The sequence below is a fragment of the Pongo pygmaeus genome, chromosome 1, assembly GCF_028885625.2.
Source record: "Pongo pygmaeus isolate AG05252 chromosome 1, NHGRI_mPonPyg2-v2.0_pri, whole genome shotgun sequence".
NCBI classification, from domain to species: Eukaryota; Metazoa; Chordata; class Mammalia; order Primates; family Hominidae; genus Pongo; species Pongo pygmaeus.
Window position 1 is genome coordinate 112,070,195 of NC_072373.2, and position 3,378 is coordinate 112,073,572.

General features: G+C 41.1%; 1 pseudogene; it reads left to right on the top strand.

The window, feature by feature from the left end:
* The first annotated feature begins 2,521 nt into the window (after nt 1-2,521).
* Nucleotides 2,522-3,378, top strand: LOC129041608 (voltage-dependent anion-selective channel protein 2-like; annotated as a pseudogene).

Sequence of the window (3,378 nt, forward strand, 5' to 3'; positions counted from 1 at the left end):
TAAAACTTTATCATTCATGGGGCATCAGATAGAGTACTCAAAAGGGTCTTCCCTCAATAGTGGGGGAAAATTAGTCCACAATGAAATGCAGTTCTGGTCCTATCTAACAAAGCTTAAGAGACCCAAAGGATCAAACTTAACTATATCCCGAACAAAGCTCAAGAATATTTATAGAAATACAAAAATATTGTGTACCCAATAAAGTAAAATTCACAATTTCTGTAATGAATAAAAAATTTTCAGGCATGTATAAAGGCAAGAAGATATAGCCCATAATAACGAAAGAAACCAATCAACTTAGACCCAGAACTGACAGAGATTATAGAATTAGGAGATAAGGACATTAAAAATATTATTATACTATTAGAACAGCTAAAATCCAAAACACTGACAACACCGAATGCTAGTGAGGATGTAGAGCAACATTCACTGCTGGTGAGAATGCAAAATGGTACAGCCACTTTGGAAGAGGGTTTGGTGGTTTCTTAACAAAACAACAACAACAACAATAAAAGCCTAGATATACTCTTACTGGATGATCCTGCAATCTCACTGCTTGGTATTTACCCAAATAAGTTAAAAGTTTATGTCCACACAGAAACCTGCACATTGCACATGGGTGTTTACAGTATCTTTATTCATAATTGCCAAACTTGGAAGCAACCAAGGTGTCCTTCAGTAGGTGAATGCATAGAAGCACAGAGGAACCTAAAATGCATATTGCTAGCTGAAAAAAAAAAAATCTGAAAAGGCTATACACTGCCTTCACCTTAATCCCAACAAAAATGACAGAGAAAGAATACAAAAGGCAAACACTCATAATTACAATGAGAATGGAAGAAGAAATGGCAGATGGTGAGAGCGATCCACATGCTTTGGGGAAGTTGAGAAGCAGTTGGATGAGCGGTAACGGACTTGGCAGGCTTTAGAACCCTGAAAACAAAGCTAGAAAGTGGAAAAATGAAAAAGAAGCAAGCCAATGTGTACCTCAAGCCTCAGCAGGGCTTAGGAATCAGAAACATCAGATATCTTTGAAAGCCAGAATGTGGGGGTGGACAGAAAACCACAGGATTTGTAAAAAGTCTTCATAAAGAGCAGTTATACCCCAAGCCTGTACTATCCAGCAATGGTACCTGCTCACCCAAGTGGAAGAAAGGAGGCTTACTCTCTGCAGAAGGTAAATTAGAAAGGCTGTGGATTTGGAGATACCAACAGTAGCTCAGAAGATGGTTGAGAGTTTTGATTCTGAAAGTGGGATTAAGTGAAATCCACATGCTTTACTGTGAGTCAGGCTTGTACATCCAGACATACATATGGCTGACAGAAGATTCCTCTTGGGAAAACTGACCAGTCCAGGAGAGAATACCTACAGATATCCACATCTGGGGGTCTCCTAACAAAACATGGCTGGATACAGAGAAGGTTGGAAGGCTGTGAGGTTCATGCATGAACTAGAGCTTCTAATTAATTTTTATGTGGCTCATACCAAAATAAGTATGAGTAGCTAAGGATCGCCTGCCTTCTAAAGAACACCTCTAAAATCAAAGACAAGGAATAAAACACATTAACAGAGAAAAGGCACTTGGAGAAAAGAGAGTAAAAGGGCAAAAGAAAATGCCAGCAAAACTTATAAATAATATTCTCAAAGTTATAGAAGATATTGCACCTGTGAAATGGAAAAGGGAAGCTTAAAAGGGGTATATGTTCAAAAACAGGTTAAAGAGTTGATAGTAAAACTTAGAAATTCAATGGAAAGTTTACAATGTTTTCTCAGAAAAGTCACTCAGAAAGTTAAAGAAAAAGAGAAATGAGAGAGATGGAGAAAGAGAGATTCTGATTGAAAACCAGAGACAAACAGTAGCACTAGATTAGTCCAGAGGTCCAACATCTGAATAATCAAAATCCAGAAAGAGAAAACAGAGAAAAGGGAGAAAACATTTTTAAAGAAATAGTAAAGGGAAAATTTCCCATAACTGAAGGATATAACTTTCAGATTAAAATCACTCATGGAGTGCCCAGCACAGTGAACGTAAACATATACACATACAGACACACAGACACAGACACTTACACACACAGACACAGGCACACAGACACACAGACATAGGCACGTACACACACAGACACACAGACACAGGCACTTATACACAGGCACACAGGCACACAGACACAGGCACTTACATGCACACACAGAGACACAGACACAGGCACATACAAACCATACAGAGGCACACACAGACAAAGGCACTTTATCATAGAATCCAGAACACCAGAAGTAAAGAGAAGACTCTCAAAGGGCAGGGGCTAGGGGAACAGGTCACATACAAGGATAAAGCATCAGTGGCATCAGACTTCTCAACAGCAATACTAGAAGCTAAAAGACAATGAAGCTTCTTCCCTTGCCTCCCAGCCATGGCAGGTGCAGCCCCATGAGTGAGTCCAGTGGCCTCACCTGCAAGTGGAGCAACAGCAGCAGCCTCACTAAGGAGACCACCAGATCACCTCTTCCTGAGGCCTGACCATGTCAACCTACCGACAGACCTGTACACAGCCAGTGTGTCTTCCTCCATCATATGCTCACCTTGTCAAAGCTCCCAGAGAGGGTTTCAACAAAGGATTTGGTTTTAAGTTGGTGAAATGAGGTAAAAGCAAAGTCATGTGGTGGTGTGGAATTCTCAAAGTCTGGTTCATCTAATACAGACACTGGTAAAGTTACTGGGATCTTGGAGTCCAAATATAAATGGTGCGAGTATGATTTGACTTTCACAGAAAAATGGAACACTGATGACACTTTGGGGACAGAAATCACAATTGAAGACCAAATTTGTCAAGGTTTGAAAATGATATCAGATACTAGCTTCTCACCAAACATAGGAAAGAAAAGTGTCAAAATCAAGTCCTCTTACAAGAAGCAGCGTGTAAAGCTTGGCTGTGATGTTAACTTTGATTTTGCTGGACTTGCAATTCATGGTTCAGCTTGCTGGATACCAGATGAGCTTTGACAGCACCAAGTCAAAGCAGACAAAGAATAACTTTGCAGTGGTCTACAGGACCGGGGACTTCCAGCTGCACACTAATGTCAATGATGGGGCAGAATTTGGAGGATCCGTTTATCAGAAAGTATGTGAAGATCTTGATGCTTTACTAAACCTTGCTTGGACATCAGGTACCAGCTGCACTCGTTTTGGCCTCGCAGCTAAATTTCAATTGAAACCCGCTGCTTCCATTTCTGCAAAAGTCAACAACTGGTTGACTGGGGTCAGCTACACTCCACCCCTGAGGCCTGGTGTGAAGCTCAGTCTGTCTGCTCTGGTAGAAGGGAAGAGCATGGATGCTGGAGGCCACACACTTGGCCTTGCCCTGGAGTTGCAGGCTTAA